Source organism: Petaurus breviceps, unplaced genomic scaffold (assembly GCF_028583685.1).
Source record: "Petaurus breviceps papuanus isolate PSGF00001 unplaced genomic scaffold, PetGlider_PUasm1.0 207, whole genome shotgun sequence".
Classification (NCBI taxonomy): Eukaryota; Metazoa; Chordata; class Mammalia; order Diprotodontia; family Petauridae; genus Petaurus; species Petaurus breviceps.
In genome coordinates this window covers 3,404,955-3,429,941 of record NW_027185850.1, presented here as the reverse complement: position 1 = coordinate 3,429,941, position 24,987 = coordinate 3,404,955, and the positions used below count along the sequence as shown (strand labels likewise).

The following is a 24,987-nucleotide window of genomic DNA, read 5'->3' as shown; positions in this document are numbered from 1 at the left end:
GACATTATGTAATTGGTTCTTTGTAGGGGATTTTGGAGAGCACATATTTGCAAGTCTTATTAACTTCCATTAATAGTTTACAAATGTGTATAAAGATAAGAGCATTTTGTAGCTATTAATTCTGTTTTTGTGGTGCAAGGAATACATTACTCCCAAAGCAAAGTATATTTACACATCAAAACCTAATGAGGAATAAGGGTGTCCTGATGCATAGCATTATGTTCACAATGGGCTGTGTGAGCTCAGAAAGAGTTGATAAAAAGCTCAGGTTTACTTAGGCTATTTTTGATCAGTTTTTTTGCTAAAAACACATTGTGGTCAGATCAGATTTATAAATCCCATTAGAAAATATCTTTAAATGAATGTGCTGAATGCTGAAGGAGCCCCCACTCTCAGGAGTTCAGGAGTTTTCATGTGTAAGTCAGTGCACAGGAATTCTGTCAGCAATGGACAGAAGGGTACAGACCCCCTACAAAAGCAGATATGAGCTCCCATTCACTTGTATGTGGATATGGGATGACAGCATTTAACTCCAAGGATCTCTTCATAAGAGACTTGTGGAAATTCAGAGCTCATTCACTGATGTCCCCATCTCAAAAGCGGTTCCCTCTACAACAACACTAATGGGTGGTCATTCCATCATCACTGGAAGACCTCCAGAGAAGGAAAAGTCCTCTACTGCCAAGACATGGAATCCCACTCTGCACCAGTTGGGTCCCTGTTGGCATTCTCTCCAGGTGAAAGACCCTTCTTAAAGAAACCCTCCTCACCTTTCATATTCATGTCTTCCATGTGGGCTTTCACAGGTTCACACTGTCAAGCACATAGCAAGGCCTCCAACTGAGCTAAGAAAACACAGTGGTAAAAACTAAGCGCTGCCTGCTTCTACTTTATTTCACGGGATCACATGCTTTAGAAGTGGAAGTCATCTTAGAGAAAGGGGGGAAGAAATAAGCCTTTACTAAGGACTTAATATGTGCCAGGCACTTTGCTAAGCAATTTGGCAAGTATTATCTCATCTGATGCTCACAACTTTGAGGGGGGTGCTATTAATTTTCCCATTTTATACTTGAGAAAACTGAGACAAATAGTCATTAAGTAACTTGCCCCAAGTCACACAACTCATAACTGTCTGAATTTGAATTCAGTTCATCCTGATTCCAGGGCCAGGGCTCTATCTACTATAATAACTAATTGCCCCCATGGTCATCTAATGCAGCCCCTTCATTTTATAAATGAAGGAACTGGGAGCCAGAAATATGAGATGGTGTGACAAAGGTAAGAACATAAAAGTAATTATTACGTTAAGTTAAAATGAAAGAACATTATTAGACTGGCATTGACTACACTTTCTTATAGTCCTAGCTCTTTGACTGCCTATATGATACTGGAAAAGTGAATTTATGTTTTGGAACTTCTGTTTTTTCATCCTTCAAATGTGAATACCATTGAATAATAGATTTAGAAATAGAGGGAAGATTCAAATTCACCTAATATTCCCACAACTTTCTATTTAGTTGAGGAAACTGACCAATAGAGAGTGATTGCCCTAGGTCATACAGGGAGTGACAGAATGTAATGTAATACCAAGCAAAGGCAACTTCCCAGGTTCAAAATACCAGCATAGGTGCTCTCTATTTTATTCAGTAACAAACCCAGAACAGAGAAGATCAAAACATGACATCATTCAAAATACAGCATTTACTAAGTGTGATTAAATAATCTCCAAGGACTACCCCACCCCAGGACTTTCCAATCATTCAATCAATTACAAAGTCTCAGTTCTAAATACTTCTCCACCCCTAGGCTATACCTTCATTTGTTCCACCACAAAACCCCTCTTCTCAAATGGAGATTAGTTTCCAAACATAAGTAAAGTACCTTCATTTGTTCAATCACAGAGCACAGAAAGGTCAAAAGTTCCCCACCCCTGGATCACAATTCAATCTACCCCAGAGTTACATCAAGTTTAAACACAGAACTTAATACCCAAATGGAGGTCTTTTCTTCATCTTGACTAGAGGCAAGTTCTCAGCAATCTTAGTTCCTGGGGAGACAAGGCTTAGCAAGGCCATAAGATACATTGCCAATCCCTTCATGAATTTATCCTCTGTCTGTAGAACAGTCCTAGAACCCCTGAACACATTAGCAAAGCCCTCTCCCAGGATTTCTGTAAACATACAACAAGAAAATCCTTCTTCAGGGCTTCTGAACCAACAGAAAGGCTCCCAGACCCCTGCAACAACAGCACTGTCCTTCACCAGTGGACAGCATTCATTCTGTCTGCAGGACAGTCTCCAGACCCCTGCAACAACAGCACTGTCCCTCACCAGTGGACAGTATTCACTCTCTGTCTGCAGGACAGTCTCAGGGCTTCTTAACCAAATGCCAGGTTCCAGGACTTCTTCAACAGGACAGTCTTTCACTAGTGGACAAATCTGGCAAAATAACATCAAAACAGACAGACAAAGTACCAGCAAAACAGCCATGTCTCCTCAGTCCTTGGCAGCTCAGGGGGCAGGTCTCAAAAGTCCAGGGCAAATCAAAGCGGGCCCCCAGCAATTCTCTTAGTCTCTCTCTCTCCACGAGGTGCTGCTTCCAAAAAGATCTGCCGCCTCTCTCTAGTGTCTCTCCAAATCTACATCACCAGCTCCTCCCAGTTCAGGACTTTCTTTTCACATCAACAAGTCCATCCCACAGGTGGGATTAACAAGCTCTGGGTTTTAACACAATCAATTTGAAAACCAAGCCAATACAGGGGAATCTTTAAATGCCATTACTATCACACAGAACAAGGATTTGAACCCAGGTTCTTCGATTCTCAGATTATCACCTTTTTTTTCACTAGTTCAATAAGGTCCATGTAAGTACAAGTGACGCCATTCTTATATTTTACTTTAGATAGAAATACTTTAAAACCTATAAAAATGTCTGTAACATCTGATGCACACATACATTAACCCTAATTCTAAATGTCTCTGACTAACCATAGCTCTAATCCAATGTATGTATAAAACCTCAATGAGTCAAATAGTATTTATGGAGCTTATAAGAGAAAGTAAAGATGATTTTCTATCCCAGCCCTCAAGAAAGTTACAGGACAAGATTGTTGCTTAAATGCAGAGAGTTGTAAGCATGGAGGTGGGGGGGGGTTACAGATCAAGCTCAGGAGATGCTAATCATACCATTTAACTAAAATGAAGACAGCATGAAATAAATCTGAAAGGGTGGTGACAGTTACATTGTAAAGGGTTTTAGATGACAGGCTGAGGAACTTGCCTTCTACCTTAGCAGCAATGGAGACCAACTGTAAGTGCTTGAAATTATTATTTTAACAAAATTAAAATTGGAACAAAAAAAAAAAGTGAGCCAAGCAATGGGAGATGTTCTTCACCAAAAGTGTAGCAAACCTCAGAAAGAGTCACCCCAAGTTTCTTTCTTTGTTCACAGTGTTGAATTGGGTGGGACTAATTTCACAGGATTATAAGAGATTTAAAATTAGAATGGATTAAAGGTATCAGCTGGTCTAATCCTATCAGTTTAGAGATGAGAAAAGTAGGGTCAAAGAAGAGACAAGGGGTTCCCTTGGTCAGAGAAGAAGGATCACAGCATCACAGTATTAGAGCTGAAAGGGGCTTCAGAGGACAACTTCTCAGAGAGGTCAAAACATTCAAGGTTTGACTGCTCAATTACTTCAGCAATATCTGACTAGTTATGGCTCCATTTGGCTTTTCTTGGCAAAGTTAGGGACGTATTTTTAATTTCCTTCTCCTGCTTATTTTACAGATGAGGAAACTGAGGCAAATAGGATTATGTGACTTGCCCAAGGTCACATAGCTAGTAAGTGAGAAGCCCGATTTGAACTCATGGAAGATGAGACTTTATGATTCTAGACCTTGCTCCCTCCATTGTATCACCAAGCTGCATCTGATTCTTTTATTGCATGTGTAATATTCCTCCCCTGTGTTTCAAATCTCCTCTGCCAGACTTAGTCTTCTCAGTTCTAGCCTTCTTTTTCATGTGTCTTCTTTTTCATCAACAGCTTCATAAACAATGAATTGGGCCTCTCTCCTAACATTGGCACTTAGATTTCAACATTTTATAAGCAGCTGTAGAGCTCAAAAAGTTAAAAGATTTTGTCTTTTTTCACTTCAATAGTTTTAAACATTTTTAACCTATAATGACTAGCATAATATAATAAAATTAGTGAATAAATGTAAAGAAGTAATTTCTCTAAAAGAGCACTTTCTTTGGAAATGGAAAGATTGAGGTTATGGGTTAAATAAAAAGAAAAAATGCTTTAAGAATCTGCAGCATGCTTGTCAAAGTGATTTTCATAATGCACAGGTTTGCCCAAGCCTCTCCCCTATTCAATAAATTCTCCTGAATCTCTATTACCTCTAGGATTAAAATGAAAATTTTCTGTTTGGCATATAAAGCTCTACTTAACTTGCCTCTAACCCTCCTGTCCAGCCTTCTTGGACATTGCTTCCTTTCAAACCCTCTATAGTTCAGTCAAATTGTACTTATGCCTAGTTCTAATGTGAGGTTCTCCATCTCCCATCATCATATATTTTCACTGACTTGGCCTTCTTCTAGAATGTATTCCCTCCTTAACACCCATTAGAAAACCTATTTCTCTTTAAGGCAGCTCCAATTCCACAATCTACATGAAATCTTTCCCTATACAGCCATCATTCAGTGTCTATCTGTCTCTCTCTCTCTCTCTCTCTCTCTCTGTCTCTCTAAGCAATCGGGGTTAAATAACTTGCTCAAGGTTACACGATCAATTATTTCTGGGTGTGGTGCTAAGTATCTGTGCCCAGATTTGATCCCCAGGTCATCCCGACACTGGAGCTGGTGCTCTCACTCACTGAGTCACCTGGCTGCCCAACTATCTCTATCTCTTTCTCTCTCTCTGTCTCTTTCTGTCTCTATATACATACATACATACATACATACATACATACATACATACATAATTCACCTACCTACCCACCTACACACTTTCTCCCCAAATAGAAAAGGAGAATGGTCTAGTTCCTTGTTTTTTCTTTGAATCTCCAAGCACCAGGTACAAAGTTCAGCACATAGGAGGTACTTAATTGATGGCTGTTGATAGATTAGCAGGGTATATATAACAGATGAATAAATAATCTGAGAAAGAAGCAGAGGGAGGAATAAGAATGAAAGCTGAAGAAGAAGGGCAGCAGCACTCCCATGTAAACAGTATACAAGGACCTAAGAAACACCTAATTTCAGAGTTAGAAGAGACACCAGAGGTTACTGAATGCCAATCATTCTAATATGGCAGGCCTGCATGACCTGTGTCCTGTGGGCCACTTACGGACGCCGGGCCCTCTTGCAGCAAACCAAAGAATCTGCTCTACATATACAGAATATTTTCCTCCACATTTTTCAAAGGTCACCTGAAATCTGTTGGCGTATTGCAAGTGCCCACCAAGAGCTGTGCGGGCTTGCAGTATGGCTTGACTTACAAATGGTCACCCAGCAGTGGTGACTGTTAGTAGTGGGGAATTCACTTCCTCCAAGTGCACCTCACCCCACACTGGATGGGTGTAACTGTTAGAATCTACACCTCCTCCCTCACTCAACTTGCCATCACACAAGCCTAGATGTGATTGTCTAAACAACTTCTCCACCGCTCCAAGTTTTGCCCTCTAAGGCCAAGCAGGACAAAGCCAGTCCCTCTTCCACATGTTCGAAGACAGTACCAACGTCTCCCTGAAGTCGGCTCCAATCTGAGTTAGCCGTTTGCTATTCTTATAAGTGATGCTTTTATGGCATCCGGTCACTCTCTTTTTCATTACTCCAGTTTGCCAATATCCTTCCTAAAATGTGGGACCCATGCCAGAACATGGTCCCTGAAGTGTGGTCCAAAGAGAGAAAGTTATAATTGTCTATTAAATTGTATACCTCTGTCTGGAAATCAGGATTCATATGAGTTCAGTGCTTAATCAATATTTTATAAGAATTTTATAATTTCCATGATATTCTAAGAGTTTTCAAGTGGCTCTTAATGTCAAATAATGACATCTAATCAGTTTGTTTCATTTAAGAAAAAAAAAATATTCTCAGATTCTTCCATAGCAACAAAAAAGAAGGTGCTTTACTTCTGGAGAAAACTCAACCTTTCTTTTAGAAATGTGTTTCCACATCAAATTTCCTTTCAATTTAAAAGTAGTTTTATTAAGTGAAGTCTATAGAATTTCAATGCTATGCTAGAAACAGAGGACAGAGACACAAATATGAAAAAAGGCCTGTAATCAAGGGATTGATTATATTCAAAGAGCTACTCTTTTGTAAGAATTTGAATTTTAACATATTTAATAAGTTTGTGAGTACCTTTAGTCACACACATGAAGAGTTCATATGTGTGTATGTATACATCCAAAACACAAGTATACAGTCCAAGTAATCAATTATGTTTATTTATATAAACACATTATACACACACACAAAGGTGTAGTTTATATTCCACATAGATCCATATGCATGTGTGTATGCATATATGTGTATTGTGTATACACTAGGCATATGCACACACATTTCTATATATAACTATCTATATAAATACAAACTATAACAAGCATATTTTGCATTTTGGCTTGGTTTTGACCACATGTATGTATGAATAACCATATATCTAGGTCTATCGCTATATATCACACATATATGTATGGATACAGCTATTTTATAGTAGGTCTCTATATATATGAACATGTACATTTATATGTTGTAATAGTAATGGAATATAAAGATCCCCCTGTATTGGCTTGGTTTTCAAATTGATTGTGTTAAAACCCAGAGCTTGTGAATCCCACTTGTGGGATGGACTTGTTGACATGAAAAGAGAGGGCTGAACTGGGAGGAGCTGGTGATGTAAATTTAGAGAGACACAAGAAAAGAGAGAGGCAGAAGAACTTTTTGAAAGCAGCACCAGGGAGGCAGAGAGAGACTGAGAGGATTGCTGAGGGCCACTTTGAATTGCCCAGGACTTTTGAGAGCTGCCACCCAGAGCTGCCAAGGACTGAGGAGACATGGCTGTTATGCTAGTACTTTGTCTGTCTGTTTTGATGTTGTTTTGCCAGATTTGTCCACTGGTGAAGGACAGTGCTGTTGTTGCAGAGGACTTGGAACCTTGCTTTTGGTTCAGAAGCCCTGAAGAAGGATTTTCTTGTTGTATGTTTACAGAAATCCTGGAAGGGGGTTTTGCTAATGTTTCCAGAGGTCCTAGGACTGTTCTGCAGACAGAGAATGAATTAATGAAGACACTGGCAATGTATCTTGTGGCCTTGCTAAGCTTTGTCTCCTCAGGAACAAAGATTGCTGAGAACTTGCCTCTAGTCAAGATGAAGAAAAGACCTCCATTTGGGTATTAAGTGCTGTGCTTAAGCTTGTTGTAACTCTGGGGTAGATTCAATTGTGATCCAGGGGTGGGGAACTTTTGACCTTTTTGTGCTCAGTGATTGAATAAATGAATGTACTTTACTTATGATTGGAAACTAATATCCATTTGAGAAGAGGGGCTTTGTGATGGACTAAATGAATGTACAGCCTAGGGGTGGAGTGGTATTTAGAAGAGGGACTTTGTGATTTATTAAATGAATGTAATGTCTAAGGGTGGGGTAGTACTTGATTAAATCACACTTGGTAAATGCTGTATTTTGAATTATGCTATATGTTGATTCTCTCTGTTCTTAATTAGTCACTGAATAAAATGGAGAGCACCCATGCTGGTATTTTGAACTTTGGGAAGTTGCCTTTGCTTGGCATTACATATGATAATGTATGTTGATACATAAATACAAACTATAATAAGTATATTTCAACTTGGTGTATACAAATACACACACATTACAAAACATGGTTATGTCTCTGAGGTCCTTTCTAAGAGCTCTGAAGAACAGATTATTCTATGACTGTCCTGTTCCTCCTTTATTACATGACCATCAGCAAATGTCTTAAAACTCCTTGAGGCTCAATTTCCTCATCTCTGAAATGGGGGAAAGGCTGCCTGAAATACTTCCCTTCCAATATTTGGTTATGAGATCCTAGTCCCCAGCTAGGGGCATTTACTACACCCCCATTCTGGGTGAGACACAAGACTTAATACTTAATGGCTATAAGAAGAGAGATACAGAACATACCTTGGATTTCACAGGTAAAACAAACTCCTGGGTGAGCCAAGGCCTTCTACCACTGTCTTCTAAAAATCTTAACCCAGTTTTAATATACTAAAGCCTAAAATTTTAAACTATTAAGCTTTAAAATTGTACTTGGGCCTATACAGATCAATAACATCTCCATAATTTATTGTCTTAAAACATCGCCTAGAGCTCAGAGAAATGAAATGACTTCCCCTGGGTCACTCAGGAAGTCTGTTTCAGCAGAGGGACTTGAACCAAGTCCTGGGTTTCCAGGTCATCTCAACCCACTGCCCTCAGTGCTGAGCACAGTGCCAGGCAAATACACAGTCAATGTTTAATAAATATTTATTGAACGACTGTCTGTCAGGCATGCTAGAGAAAAATAAGAATAGCCCTGTCCTCAAGGTGGCTTTCATTCTCTGAGCTCAAATAAGATCATGCTTCTATAATTTTGTTCCCACTGGAAAGCTGTATGAATGCTGGCTGTTGCTATTGTTCCTTTGTCCAGAATTTCTTGTTCAGCACTCATTAGTGTGGAATTCCAACACTCTAAGAAAGGAATCAAGCAGAGATATTAGAAACTCTTCAGCAAATTGAATAGCTGTGGTACATTTCCCTAGAATGCTTTATATTAATTAATAACTGCTCCCCATCTTCCCCCTCTGAATACAATTCCTGATTAGATCAGGTCTGGTTCTTTTGCGAATGCCAACTTCAATATACTGCCTACATTTCTCAATGTCAGGGCCTCTCTCTCCCTACTTCATGCAGTATTTATTTTTTAATTAGTACTTTTAAAAGAGATTATTAAATGATAGTTTCTGTCATTCTCTATTATTTTCATTTACTTCCCATACCCAGAGATTCAGGGGTGATAATATTTTGATTTTGCATTTTGGCAATGGTGTCACTGAGCTCTTGGCAGGTGTCTTTGTCAGGACCAGCACCAGGGTTACTCTGAGGTTAGGGATTGCCCCCATCTAAGTGAACACTTGCACCTCCAAGAGAAAACATTTCTTTAAGATACTTCCTTTCTCCAAATGCACACATCATGTCATAGATTTCCATCTGGAAGGGGCCTTTGAGCACATATGGTCCCATGTTCTTATTTTATGTATGAAGGAATTTAAGCTCAGAGACACTAAGGGATTGCGTGGAAATAAACTCTTAAGTATCATCAGAAGCAGGGTGTGAACTGAGGGCATTGTGGCTCCACAGCCAGGATTCTCTTCACTATGTCATGCTGTTGACCGTGGCTTTCATTCTTCTTCCTCTTTTTTTGCCTATCAGATGCCATGAAAAGGACCAGGGCGAGGCATATAGAGAACTGTCCTAAGAGACAGGAAGAAATGAGGAAGGCAGCAGGAGAAGAAAGCAACGGACCTGGAGTAACAAAGGCCTGAGTGCGACCCCCACCTCAGACCCACGGTCAGTGTGTGAGCAGGACAAACCTTTGCCCATCTAAGTCTGCTTCCTGCCTTAGCGCATAAAGGTGGCCTCCAAAGACCTTTCCATGTCCAAGTCTATGTTCCCGAGAGTAATCTTTCCTGGGAGCCACAAAACTCCTGCCACGTGAACTGGCCTCTCAGGGCTCTAGCAAAAACCTTAGTCTGTACATTTTAGAGAAGGTTCCAACGGACACATCACATGCACTTTTGTCATTGGTGAGTTCCCTATCCCAGTGAGATCCCTGGTCCAGTCCCCGTCTCACAGCTCCTCGGATGTCTTGCTCAGTCTTTGAGCTGGGTACCAACACAGCATAGTGGAACAGGGGCCAGATCTGGGGTCAGGGATATGAGCACAGAGGCATAACCTCTGACACACACTAGCTGTGTGCATCAGGGCAAGTCAGCTCCCTAGCTGCCGTCCCAGGAAATCATCTAAGATGAGAAGGAAGAGAGGAGAGTTTTCGAACTGGGACTTCCCTAAGTCCTGAAACTAAGTCTGCCCAAGAAAGGCAGCCTCTGGTGCCATTGGCTTTAGACACAGTCCCAGAGTAGAGTTAGTTACAGTGTTGTTGACTCTCTCTCTCTCTCTCTCTCTCTCTCTCTCTCTCACACACACACACACACACACACACACACACAGCTTCAAGGGGAACCTTAATATCCACTTGTTGAATTGCCACATGTAATATGACATGAATTCATGCTTTATGTGGGACTTTGGACAGATATTATCTGAAATTCTTTCCTCCTCAGTCATTCTATTATCCTACTATATTCTGTTTCAACTCAAGGTAAGAAGTAGCATAAATCAAAGAATGGAACTGGGTGAAAATATATCCCCATGATTACTGATTTCCCTCAATTACATATATATGTGTATGTATATATGTATGTATGTATGCATGTATGCACACATATACACATAAATCAGCTTTCTGTGTGCATGTGTATACATACACCAGTGTCAGGCTTATATACATACATATGTGTGTGGGGGGCAACAAATAAGCAACCCAAATGAATAGAAGATCCATTAATTTGCTGCCCTGTTTAGGATGAAAGTTGTCATTTCTAAGGTATTTTAAGGTTTCCAAAGATCTTCATACATATCAATCATATCATTATTTGAACCAGTATTTCCAATCAGGTGATGGTACATTCCACTTGCATCAAAGTAGATCTGGATAGAACTGTCTGGTTCTAGGATGCCTCTTTTAGGAAGGATGTGGGGGAGTGGGGGAGCCTCCCAAGGAGAGTCATCAGGGACGGGAAGGAAGGGGCTCCCGTTCATGCCAAATAAAGCTTTATTGAGGTAATTATCAGTGATGAACCTGAGAAGATAGGCCTTGGTGTGAAGATGGAGAAGAATGGGTTGACTTAGAACATTTGAAGGATGATCATGTGGGAGGTGCATTCGATTTCCATTTGGCACTGTGGCTGGTGTCTTTGCTTTGTCATCATTTCCTATTTATCCTCTGTATGTATAACTTGTTTATCCATAGCTGTTCACATGTTTTCTACAAACAGGCCAAGGCCTTCCTGAGGGTAGGAGTTTGTTGAATTTCTTTGCATCCCTCACTCTTAGCCAACTGCTTAGAGAGTAACTGAGAACAGCATTTCAGCAGGATTGGTTGTGGGTAGGTTACATCTTCCTACAAAAGGGCTCTATGGTATTTAAGGCAGGATGAAGCAGGGAAGGCACACTGGACTAAGATTCCAAACACCAGGGTTCAACTTCCTCTACAGAAACTGTCACACTGTGTAATCTTGGACAAACCACTGCCCCCCTTTGGGCCTATGCAATGAGAAGGCTGGACAAAATCATTTCTAAGGCTCTCTCATGGCACCCGACAGCCTGAACCTGAATGCACAATGGGTTTGACCATCCTGACTGAAGAGGGGGTCAACTCAATCAACTAATCCACCCACAATGGTGATTAAGCACCCACTATGCGCCAATCACTCTGCTCCTGCGGCTGATGAAAATACAAGACCAAACCAAGGCCTATTCTCAGGAAGCTTATATTATAACACATACGATAACATTTAAATACAAAGCGTAACCAGAACAGAACAGATAATGGGTAGCATTGTCATAGAGAAGTCACGAGTGTGTGTGTGTGTGTTTGTGTGTGTGTATGCACATGCTGAGGGAGGGTATCACAAAAGACAATGAAGAAGTAACACCCAACAGACATCTAGAAGGAAAAGAAGGGTGTTCCAGAGGTGAAGGTGAAGGAGCAGAGTGTTCTGGGTATGGGAAACAGCTACATGATGGGACGCCAAGCGAGAGGACCGTCCTCATTACTGCTTTGGTTAAATCGTAGAGAACAGAGAAGAGTGAGGTACAAAAAGACTGGAAAGGCAGGACGAGGCCAAGGTGCGCTGGGTTCTGAACCCTAGGCAGAGGACTTTGCATCTGACCTTTGAGTTAGCAGGGGCCACTGGGGCATACACATTGAACCATTAGCTTGACTGACTTTTTGAAATCGTTTCATGAAATGACTGCTGTTTTCACTGATTTGATTTTTCAATTAGTCCAATTAAAATTAAACCAGCTACTTTAGGAAGAGCCTTCCATTGCAAAGACATTCTGATGGACTAAGAACAAAGGAGAAGCTAGTTTGATGGTAGGGGTGGGGCAGGTCAAATTGTTCAGTTGTTTCAGATGTGACTGATGGGTTTTCTTGGCAAAGATAAAGGAATGGTTTGCCATTTCTTTCTCCAGCTTATTTTATAGATGGGGAAACAAAGGAAAATAATGACTTGCCCATTTTAAAAGACATGCCCAGGGTCATAAAGCTAATAAGTGTCTGAGGCTGAATTTGAACTCGAGTCTTCCTGATTTCAAGTCAGGCGCTCAATCCACTGTACCACCTAGCTACCCCCCACTGAATACTAATGGCAACAGTCAAAATGGATGCATTCAACTTTTGCTGTTGCTATTGGGGGCACTAGGGAAAAATAAGCAATATGCCCAGGTCCTTTACTAAGCTAAAGACTTTTGCGGGAAATTAACCAAACTCTGGAACATTTAGTACTACAAAAATTTTAAGCTTTTGTTCATTCATTTTGCTTTTTCACGGTGGTGGACAAAGGACGTTCCTGATTTTTTTTTTTTGATTCATAATTGGCTTTGAATGGGGAGTCTCATTTTAACAAAGAAGTCAATTTGTGAGACCTCAAGAAAAATGAAATTTTAAATAATCATAATTCCCCCCCATCCTCTCAGCTGTATGGGTTGTATTATTGGAATAACAATAACGACACTATTGATGATATGTACATATTGCTTGAAAATTTATAAGATGGTTTATATATATGTATTCTCCTTTGCAAAGCAATATAAGTGCACTCACCTGCCTATGTATGTGCTTATATGTGCGTATGTATCTATGCATCTGTATGTTTACACATACATATATGTACACACATGTATTAACTCATTTGGGCTTGGAATATTTGGGAAGAAAACAAACAAAAAAATAATCAGCTAATAGGGGTTTAATCAACTTTTAAAAATCAGAGTAAATTGAATTTTGAGATTTTGTAACTATGCGGGACATTTACCATAAATTTAAAGTTTAATTTTTCTCATTAGATATCCCAGTTTATGAAGCAGTTTATATTAATTTCATGTGCCTTAGTAGTTATTTCTAGAAATCACTAATGGTCACGATTGCATATTTTCTTGGCTGTGTGTATATATTTGTAAAACAATTTATTTCTGGTACTTTGGATAATAGATCCAGAGCTGGAAGCGACTTTTCCAGTCCCCTCATTATACAGATGAGGAAACTGAGGCAAAGGAAAACTAAGTTACCAGTCCAAGTTCACATTGCTAATAAGTATCAAAAGCTTAATTTGATCCCAGGACCCGCAGATTCTAGAGTCAGTTCTTGGTCTCTTGAACAGCCCTGTATCCTTGTCTGACTTTTTAAACAAACCACCCGTTCGGATGCTGATGGACAGACAATGCTGCTAGCCAAGGAAGGACAGAGGATTATTGTTTGTGCAGAGAGGTAGAAAGGACAAAGGGGAGATGTTTTATGGAAATGCAGCAAGATAAGGAACAGACCAGTGTGGCTGTAAACATATAATGTTCTAGCCCTTGGCCTCCGATCCCCAAGCTCTGTGAGAGATAGAAGTACAAAAACACAATCTTTCTGCTGCTTCGTTAAGCCTCTCATGCTGACCAATCTCTACTCCTAGTTCCATTGAACAGCTTGCAGGGGGCACTTTCCAGGTCAGAGAAATCACATTTGCAGGGGTAATGCACCTCATCTATCATGATTGTTCCCTGATATGTCCGAGTCATCAGTGAGACATTCGTGTTCTGCTGTATTTTGATTCATAAGGTTTCTTTCTTTCTTTTTTCCTTTCTAAATATGGTAAAAATGAGTGCATGGGCATTTCTGCCTCATAGGATTTCAAATTTCCTTCAAGGCTAAACTCAGTTACCATCTCCTACCAAAGGACTTCCTTGTGCCTCCTAGGTATAATGACCCTGCCCCATCATCCACATTTTGTATTTGTACAAGGGAAACAGAATGGCATGGCAGAGAGAAGGCCAGCTCCAGGGTCTGAGGGGCAAGGAATCAAATCCAGCCTTTGACACACACTGGGAAAGTGAGCTTGGGCAATTCAATTAAGCATTGCTGCCCTAAGGAGCTCTTCATATTGATCGATCACAACACACTTGCTGGTCTGAGTTGGCAGAGGGGACTTTCTCCCTATGTCCATCAGAGCCCCAGTCAGAGACAAAACTGCATAGTATCTGCTTTTTTTCTTGGCATTTATTTTATATACATTCTTGATTCTGTTGTTTGTCCTTCGTTCTCAGAGAGGACTGACATCAGAAAGTGGACGTCATGACTTGTGATTGAAGTGGACTTGAGGGAGGGAGCTGCACTAAATTTTGTACTGTATGTGTGTACATGCCTTGGCCCAGTGCAATGCAGTCTCCCTGAGGGGAGTAACCATTGTCTTGTCTTTCTAGCCAAAGCAACTCCAATAGGAACACTGTTGAATTCACGTGTGCTGAACAGAGAGCAATGCTGAGCCCCTTTCATTCCTAAGACTTTAAGAAAATGAAAGAAAAATAAATGCTGACATTTCATTGGTTCAGATGAGCACGAGAATCCTGAGGACTTGCCTTTACATTAGGCACGTTGGTCCTATCTTTAACATCTGTGTGAAAACGGAAAATTCTAGTAGACAGCAACAGTCATCTTGACATTGACTTCAGAGAAAGGTGACATTTAAATACTGTAAATCCTCCCAGGAAAATAAAGAAGTTGCCTTTTCATATCAGGATTTAAATAACTCTGCAAAATATGCTTGTGAGAGCTGTCAAATAAATCCTCCCTTTCCAAGGAATCTCATGTCAGAATCTGTAAGATGCAATTCAAATTGGGATTGTTTGGGCCCATGAGTGTAACTGGAAAGAGAAGCAACACCTGGCGTGAGGACGCCTGGCAAGCATATCATGAGATGACTACGTGATACAGGAAAAGATGTAGTGGCAAGAATGCTATCTTGGTGTCAGAAGGGTCTGAGTTCAAATCCTATCTCTGACATTTATTAGCTCTATGACAAAGAATGTATAACGTAACCACTTTGAATTCAAGCTGCCTCAGTTGTCAAATAGGCAAACTGATATCCTCTGATTTATTTTATAGAGTTGTCTTGAGGTCTAAGTGAGACCCCATAGTATTTATTATACTTAAAACTCATCTCTTTACTCATTAAAAATCAGTGAATTGGAATTTCCCTTGGGAAATAAAATGACATTAAGGAAATGCTTCCTTAAATGATACATGAATTCCCCTATGTTCAGATAAATTGAGGGTGATTTCTGCCCCTTTTGGGCATGTTCTTGCTCACCCCCAAAGCATGGCCAGTAGAGGGAAATGTTTAGATAAGGGTGGCATATTGACTGCTTTCAAATACTGTTTCAGGATCAACAAATGTGAATTTATTTCAGTAATCTAGCAAGGATAAAAAAAATGGTAGCTGTTGAAACCTCAACATATGATAATTTTTCATCAAAAGAGGATTGGAAAGGATGCCATAATCTCAGAGATGTCTTTCCAATCTAGTTCATCTGACCCCATGTTTCTGTAAACATTTCTGACCACAAACCATGGAAAAGTATTTCGTAGCCTAGAGGATCCAGCTACAGACAAATAGAATGTGTGCATTGATATGAGGTTGAATTGAAGAAGTATGGGCACATGACAGATGCAATGGCCCAAATCTCTCCCCCTCCCCTTCTACAGAGAACCTTAAAGGGATGCTCTGTGATCACCGAGAGTTGTTCTGTTCCTGTCTTGCTGCTCTGCTTTTCCTCCTGAGAGGATGAGTATTGAATGAGATCCATGTATCCCTACTGGCTCTGGTATTTAACCACAATCCAACTGGACAAATCATTTTACCTCTTTAAGACCCTGGACTGGACAAAGTCTAAAGTCTCTTGCAGTTCTCTATCCTATGAAAATTTGGAGATGAAAAGGTCTGAGTATATGCTTGTTTGCAAGCATGCATACACACACACTCACAGACAAATATATCCATATATGCACACACATATATGGATCTCCAGAGAGAGACTGAGAGGTGTATGTTATTATTGAATAGGAAAGCTGAAATATTAATGCAAAGCAACCCTTGTGATTCGGGTGTTATTCCCTTTGCATATGTCCTTTTCCCCCATCCAGTGTTGGAGAGGTTAGGGTCCCTCCCTCCCTGGTATGGACCATCATGGATGCCTAGGACTATCTGAATATAACACAGAATTGGGGAAAACAGTTTTCAAAAGGTTAAAGGGAGAAATCTATAGGATGCCATGAACTCAAAAGCTTTGGAGAAAGTTAGACCATGAAGGAAGAGAGCTCAAGAATGAAACGCTGCAGATGAGAGGGGAAGCCAGGCCAATGAGGATAAAGAGGAGGATTGCTCAGAAAACACTGATATGGAAGCACCAGGAATTCACTGATCAACTCAGGGTTTTTTTAATGTACAGAAGATGCAAGCAAAACTGGGTTGTTTTATAAAATAGGGTCATGAGTATGAAAACTCGTAATACTATGATAATGGTAAGGTAAGCTAAGATGAGATTTCAAGGTTGAAGAGTGGCTCAGTGAACAGAGACCCAGCCTTGAAGTCACAAGACCAATGCTAAATAAAATCTGGCCTCAGATACTTGTTAGCAATGTGACCTTAGGTAAGTTACTTACCCTCTGCTTTCTTCCTTTTCCTTGGCTGCATAATTGGGAGTCATAGCACCTACCTCTCAAGGGTATTGGAAAGATCAAGGGAGATAATATTTATAAAGCTTTTAGTAAAATATACCTGCTTGTCCTCTTCATTAACTTTCTCCCCCATATATGTGATGAACTCTTTTTTTTTTTAACACTAGCTTTTGTAAAATGCTTAGTAGAGTTCCAGGTGCATACTAAGTACTATATGAATGGCATTTGTTATTAATCTCATCATCATTATTATTGCTATTATTAATAAAAGATCACTATCAAAGGAAAGCACAAATAAAGGGCTTTTGTTTCCTTTTGTTTTTAGTCTTACTGGGAAAAAATGTAGCTAAAGTAAAGGCTCTGACTTTACTTGGGGTGAACTGGACAAGAATTACTTAGCAGACAGCGAAGAGAGAGCTGCCCAGTTCTCATTGTGATTTTGTTTTCTCTACAAAGGGTTTGGGTTACACTGGAAACAATAGAACAATAGCGCCTAGCACACAGCTGAACTTCAAGAGAAGTAACGATATCAGAAGAGAGCAGCAAACTGTTTTTGGTGAGCTGAAGTCCCCCAGCCCAGGTGAACCACTTTATCAAATGTGCAGAGAATGGGGAGGTCCAATTCCTCAGTCACTATTGGTGATATTTAAAAAATCATTAAAAATGAGAATGGCGCCACTGCCAACTATAAGCCAATGAGCCTGACTTGGACTTCTGGGAAAATTTTAAACTAGATCATTAAAGAGATGTTTGACAAACATCAAGAAAGACACAACTTAGTGACTGCCAAGAGCACACACTGGTAAAGGTGGAGTTTGGTTTCCTCACAGGGAGTTCCCTTCAGCAATGAGATCATGGGTCAGGACTGAATGTGGTTGGCAGTTAAGTAACACATTACAGTATGTGTACTGCATATGCTTGCATGGATTTGTGATCTCAGTAGTTCAAATGCTCCTTCCATCACTACAAATGGCAGTCCACCCTCCCATGAAATTCTTGCTCATGTCTTCCAATAAAGTCATTACAAGCTGTTCTAGTTCATCCCATGCACTGTACGTACTTTCTCTCATACATACACATACACACACACATGCACATGCACATACACGTGTACACACACACACAATCTCAGATGTGGCATTTTCTTTTTTTTTTTTTTTAAGCAATTGGGGTTAAGTAACTTGCTCAAGGTTACACGGCCAGTTATTTCTGGGTGTGGTGCTGAGTATCTGAGGCCGGATTTGATCCAGGTCATCCTGACACTGGAGCCGGTGCTCTTACTCGCTGAGCCACCTGGCTGCCCCTAAGCAACTGGGGTTAAGTAACTTGCTCAAGGTTACACGGCCAGGTGTTTCTGGGTGGGTGCTAAGTGTCTGAGCCCGGGATTCGATCTCCAGGTCAGTCTGACACTGGAGCCAGTGCTCTTACTCGCTGTGCTACCTGGCCACCCCTAGATGTGGCATTTTCTAGACATCTTAATGAAAGGCCGAAACATCCACTCTTTCCTTTAGGGATTATCCTACTCAGAACCTTGTGTGGTCTATCCTTCCTTCTTGAAGAGGAGCTTGGTATCAGGGAGATGATGACATAACTTTCAATTTAATTGAATTAGAGGGAGGGAGGGAACCTTCCCTATCCAGCCCTGGAGAGGGAACAGGGCATAGTTGAGAGAAGACATATTAAACCATTCAAGGACTTAATACAACTCTAAAACAATGATGGATCCCATCACATCTGAGCATAACAACAATTCAGCCAAAGATGTCTTTTTTTCCTAATTATTCAGGTAGGGAAGGAGGTGGCATACTGAAGTCTGATGATCACGAAGATGTTGCTGATATTTCTGTTCTCCCCTCCAGACAGTTTTATTATGCTCTAAAAAATTCAGAGAACTGGTTAAGAAGAATGCTCACAGTCTTTATGAGTGTGACCTTCAAAATTAACATAGTAAAATCACAAAAGTGCCAATTTGCATAAATATTTCAGCTTTCCCATTGAATAATATGCACATCAATAGGTAATATTTCCTGCTGTGACTGTGACCTTGCACCTATGAAATGGGTGAAAACTGAGTGCTTTTATAGAGGGGACAACTTTCATTCTAAGATGCTAAAAGCAGAAATGATCTATGACTGATGATGTGCTTTATCTTTGCTTCAGTAAAATTATAAATCAAAACAAACAATCACCCCCCTTTAAATTATGGAATCTTTCATCTGGGTCATGATGAAAAAGGGCAATATGGTGCCACATTATATTCTACAAGTCAAGGGCAAATGTTCTATGTAAAAAAAGTATACTTAGAAGAAACCAATATATTTTAGGTGTAATAGAGAAATGATTTTCACTTATTATAATGTGTTCTGTTTTGTCTTAGGAGGCATTGTCAGAAGTAATGGGTTGATTGCTAAAAAATAAATACAGTCTTATTATGAAGAACTATTCAAGAATGAAATGAGTTGCATGTGGGGGGCAATCGGTTCCTTCTCATTGGAGGTCTGTAAATAAAATGCTGGATGACCACTATGGTGTAGTGTAAAGGGCTTCCTTGTTCACACTGTACTAGAATTCAAGGTTCCACGGCCAGTTATTCTGTGTGGGTGCCGACTATCTGAGGTCGGAACCAATCCTGGGTCTCCTGACTCCAGGCCCGGCACTCTTACTCACTGCACCTCCCCGTGTACTAGAATTCTAAGGTCTCCACAAACTCTGAAATACTTCCTATATGAATCTCAGTTTGGCTCTAATTTTACTACTGAAAATACCAACCTCATGTCTCAAGAAATATTAGATATTTCTAAGTGACTGGATACTACAACTAAAAGTTAAATATTTATGGCACATGCTTATATCCATGCATATTCATACATATGCCTTGCCACAAAACACACAGAAATGGGTAACAATGTAAAATCCCCTTAGTCTATTATGGTCCTCTTCATCCTTTTCAATGACAATAGCAATAATAATCAATCAATAAGGATTTTTAAATACCTATGTTATAGGCACTGGGCTAAGCACTGGTGATACATAAAAAGGCAAAAGAAAAATCTCTGCCCTCAAGGAGATCATAATCAGATGAGGGAGACAACAAACAAATAATATGTACAAACAAGGGCCAGGGAAGTCACTCAAATCAGGAAGGATTTGGAAGGCTTTCCACAGCAGGGGAGATTTTAGTTGTAACTTAGATGAAACCAGGGAGGACAGAAGGTAGAGATAAGGAAATAGAACATTTCAGATATAGGGGACAGGCAGACGAAATTCCTGATGGTGAGAGATAGCGTGTCTTGTTTGTAGAACTGGCAAGAGATCAACGTCATCAGAGTATGTGCCAGAGAGTAAGGTAGCAGAAGACTGGAAAGGTATAAAGGGGACAGGTGATGAAGAATTCTCAACACAAAACAGAGAATTTTTATATTTTATTCCAGAGATGATAGGAAAACCCTGGAGTTATCTAGGAATTATGGCTGTCAAATTTTTTTTCCTTAATTGTCCAAATCTAAAATCTCATCCTTGTAAATAACCTCCACCACCACCACCAACACGACCACCACCACCATCATGATCATCATCACCAGCATCACCACTTCCACCACTCTCATCACCATCACCATCATGATCACCATCACCATCACCATCATCATCATCATCACCATCACCATCATGATCATCATCACCAGCATCACCACTTCCACCACTCTCATCATCATCACCATCACAATCATCACCATCATCATCATCATCATCACCATCATGATCATCATCACCAGCATCACTACTTCCACCACTCTCATCATCATCATCATCATCACCATCATCATCATCATCTATCATTTATATAGTGCTTTAAGTCTTACAAAGAACTTTACCTACATTAACTCATTTGAGTTTTACTATAATCCTGGGAGGTAGTTATTATGATATCAATTTTCAAATTGAGGACCAAAAACAGAGAATAACTGACTTACCAAGGGGTCAAATAGCTAGAGGGTGACTGAAGCAATACATAAACCCTTGTACAAATACATGTATACATGTTTTCTTAGTCTACAATCATTCAACCATTCAGTATAATTCATTCAACATGGGGAGTTTGTGCTAATGAATAAATAATTCTAAGGCACATTGATGTTAATATTTCCATTAGAAATAGGATTTATATAATAGTTTAAGGTGTGTACAACACTTCATATACATTATCTTATTCGATCCTCAGAATGAGCCTGTGAGGCAGGTGACATTGACATACCATTTTACAGATGAGGAAACTGAGTTAAAGAGAGTTTACATGTTGTTATTTTTTTTCTAGTGTCTCCCAGCTATCAAGTGTCTGAAGCAGAGCTTTATTCCGGCCTTTCTAATGCCAAGTCTAGTTCTCTTTCTGTTACATCATGAACTTCTTGAAGGTAAACCCACAACTGTAAGGAATCTGCAGCTTAGGCGTCTCCCCGGAAGTGGCTCAAAGGGCTGGCGCAGTTGGTTCTACGCTTTGCCCAAAGGGGAGAAGAATGAACATTTCTTGGTACTTGGGCTCATTTCACCTCCTTGTGTTTCTAATGAGCATAAGGACAATAAAATACCCTCTACCCACATTCATCACAGACAATAAAGAATCCAATCAGCAAGTGCCTTCTGATGCCCACTATGGATCAGGTATGGTATGAGGCTCTGAAGATTAAAAGACAAGAAGGAATTTTCTATGCTGGAGGAACCTGCAATTTATGAACAGGTAGAATTTGTAAGGACTCTGTATTGATGACAGAGAAGACATAGAGGGAGATGTTACTGATTTCTCTTTGTCATGTCTCTTTTTTTGGGTGAATAAGCCAATAATCGGCTGCTTTCTCATGACTCGTGTTTTCTTGTTGGGATAGCGGTTCTCAGTTCTTTGATCCCCTCACACTTGGACCACCTTCATCACAAATCTCCTGTATGCACACTTGATCCAACCTGGCTGCTTTGTCGATCCATTTATTCTGTAGGGAAATTTCGACTGCCTATATAAGTACATATGAGATATGTTAAGAGTTCAAATGCCATATTTGCATGATTCTTCTCTTTGTTGGGGGAAAAAAAATAAAGCGATGTTAATTTTGTTTTCATTTTACTTTCAGAATCCCCCTTTCCTTTTCTTCCTTGAACATCCATGGTATGATTCTGCTTAGTTGGACATCTTACCAAGGTTCCCTTAAAGTGGTTTTATTTTTCTTACCCAACATTGCTTTTTGTAGCCATGTCTCAATGTGCTACACATATAAAGCAGACACATAGGTCTTCACCTGTTTACTAAAACACTTATGGGGCCCAATAAGTTTACACTGATCAGACTTTTGGATAAAATTCTAATATTCTAATTTCAATACCATTGCTGTTCTCTATAACTCATTTAATGTTTCCAATTATTTGTTTAAATAATTCTGAGTTGAATTTCATTGGGCACCACACCTTTTTCTCATATCTTTTTTCATTTTCCTTTTTTCTCCCTATTGACCAATTCTGATATTCACTCTGATGAGTCAGTGGTTTGATTACACCCATGAGGCTGACTCAAGGATTGCTCCTTTGTGACTAATAAGTCTTTCCTTGACCATAAAAATATCACCTGTCTTATTCTTTAGGGCATCATTTGGGGCTCACCATGTCCAATGCCTACTAATTATTTTTCTCCAAAGAAAATACTCACCCTGTGGAAGTTCAAAATTTCTGTTCAATATGTCTGGACTTTCTCATTCCTTCTTCTTGCATCGTACTTTCCTAGGTATTTCTCTTCGTCCTCACCCTTTCCCTCCTTCTGACTGGTCAGTCAAAGACATTCATTAAATATCCACTCTTTATATGACACTGTGATGTGACAGTGCTGGGGATCCAAAGCAAAGCACAGCACAGTCCCTGCTCTCGCAGCCTGATGGGGAAGGTCCCCACAAGGACTAAAGCGCCAAGAACTGTGCGGGATGGAGAAGAGACAACCACAGAAGGGAGGCCCTGACATCAAGGGAGATGGGGAACAGCTCAATGTGAAGGATGAGTTTTTAGCTGAGACTCGAAAGAAGTTGGGTGAGTCAGAAGGTGGAGTTGACTAGAGAGAGTAGCCCAGGCATGAGAGACAGCCATTGAACATTCATTGATTCAGGAGTTTGAATGTCTTCTTCCTGGGAAAAGCGAGATGGCCAGTGCTGCTGGATGTTTTGTATTTGGAGTTCATTAACCTTCAACAAGAGTGAAAAGACGGAGGAAGCCCGGTTATGGAAGTCTGTGAAAACTCAATAGAAGATTTCATATTTGATTTGGGGGATCTTTGGGATGCACTGGACTTTTCTGAATAGGGGAATGGCAAGATCAGACTTGGGCTTTTGGAAGATAAATTTGACAACTGAGAGGAAAATGGACAGGGATGGGGAGAGGGTTAAGGCAGGGAGACCAACCAGCATAAGGGTGTCGTAGCTTAGATGAGAGATGATAATGGCTTCCACCAGGATGGTAGCAAGGTCCAAGGAGAAAAGGGTGTATATAAGAGAAATGGCATAACTGACAAACACTGGTGACAGACTAGATATGGAGGTGCCAGAAATTAAGAGGTGAAAGATTGCTACTTCTCTAGGTGACTGGAAAGATGGTGGTGCTCTCCATGGTAACCGAGAAGTTAGGAAGGGGAACAGTTTTGGTGGGCATGGGAAAGATGATACTGTGTTCTGATTCTGAATATACTGTGCTCTACGTGTCTGCTTTATATATGTTAGCTCATTTGATTTTTACTGTACTCATGGGAGATAGGCACAATTGTTTTCTTGATTTTACAGATATTAAAATTGAGGCAGAGAAAGAGTTTAACTTACTTATCCAGTGTCACACAATTAGGAAGTAGTTGAGGAAAGACTTGAACCATGTTATAGATATCTAACAGATAGGTGAAGATTTAAGACTGAGGCCAGGGATGAGGTTGGGGCCAGAGACATCTGAGAATAATCAGAAGAAAGGTGATTAATGAATACATGGCAGCTGCCAAGATCACCAAGTAGAATAGCATAGTGGCCGAAGAGAAGTGGACCCCATGCAGAGCCTTGGTTAGTAGCTGCAACACAGAAGAAGATCCAGCAAAGGATGGTTACTGAAGCAGTTAGATATTAGGAAAAGAAGCAGGAGAGAGCAGTGTCATGAAAATAGAGAGAGAAGAGAATATTGAGGAGGAGATCAATAAACACCAAGCGCTCCAGAGAGGTCCAGAAGGATGAACAGGAGAAAAGGCCTTTCAAGTTTTGTATCAGATCATGGGCACCTTCTGAAAGAAAAGCTTCAGTTGAATAATGAAGTTGGAAGTGAGATTCCAGAGAATTTGAAGAAAAGAGTCAGGGTAAAAAAGTAAAGAGTAACCATAGCTGGCCTTCTCAAAGAGGACAGCAAGAACTTGGAGGAAAGATGGATAACGATGGCTAGGGGGAAAGCAGAGATAAAGCCAGTGTCTTCTGGCATGGCAAGGCAGGGAAGGTAGAGAGGTGGGGCATGGAACATCTCTAGGCAGCAGGAAAGCAGTCAATAGACAGGTTGAGACTAAGAGAATAGGTATCACCAAGGCAGAAGTTTGCCAGAAAAGATGGGATGACAGCAGATGCTTGGTGCAGTTACAGGGTTAGAGTTATGGTTGGCTAGGCAAGGAAAAAGGTGGGACAGTGGTGATAAGTTATAGGTTAGAATGAATCTGAAGGGTGTAAGATGAGGGGGGAAGGAGACAAAGCATCTGGCAAATGGCTTTATTTTTTTCAGTGAGGTAAGAGAAAAGGTCCTACTTGGGAGAGTGGTGGAAGAGGGAGCCATGGGAGGTATAAAGAGACAAAAAGCTGCCAAAAACCTGCTATTGAGTGAGACAGTGATTTAATTAGGAAGATGAAAAAAGATTACCTTTTGGCTGTGAGAAGCCAGCTGAGATCATGTAACATAAATCTGTAAGTCACCAGGTATGTACAGGTCCATGATTTTCTTTAACTCAATTGATGATTTAATTTCTATAGTAATATTGAATTCTCCATAGAATTTTTCCCACTTTATCTTTGATAACTAGCACTGGTGTATAAACAGCAATTATTTCCAATGTGGCCTTTTTTGGGTAAATATGTGTCA

At 40.2% G+C, this 24,987-nt stretch overlaps 1 protein-coding gene across 1 annotated transcript in view; it reads right to left on the bottom strand.

Annotated features, from left to right (window-relative positions):
- The window catches only part of NEGR1 (neuronal growth regulator 1), a 1,123,335-nt gene that overhangs the window by 851,966 nt on the left and 246,382 nt on the right, over window positions 1-24,987 (bottom strand). The gene's annotated exons all lie outside the window — the stretch shown is intronic.